Source organism: Oryzias melastigma, linkage group LG4 (assembly GCF_002922805.2).
Source record: "Oryzias melastigma strain HK-1 linkage group LG4, ASM292280v2, whole genome shotgun sequence".
Lineage (NCBI taxonomy): Eukaryota > Metazoa > Chordata > Actinopteri > Beloniformes > Adrianichthyidae > Oryzias > Oryzias melastigma.
Window position 1 is genome coordinate 7,105,164 of NC_050515.1, and position 345 is coordinate 7,105,508.

A 345-nucleotide genomic window follows, 5' to 3' on the forward strand; every position below is an offset into this window, starting at 1 on the left:
ATATATATATATATATATAAAGAGACAAGAGTGATATCTGTGTGTGTCCAACTGGCAGAAGAAAAAAATTCATACATAATTCAAACTAACTTTGAAATGTTTGTTCCATGCTTGAAAATCACATGCTTTGGTTTCCTACATAGTCATTTTGTCTAATCAAGTGTCCACCATTAGAAATAAATAAATAGTTTTTATCTCATTACTGCAAAAGCATTTGAAAATACCAAATTGTGGGGGTTTTTCGTGAGTTTACAAAAATGGAAACACTATTAGAAATAAAAATTGACATAACAGACCAAAAAATGTAATTAAAAGTTAAAAACCAAGTATGAATGTGCACAAAAA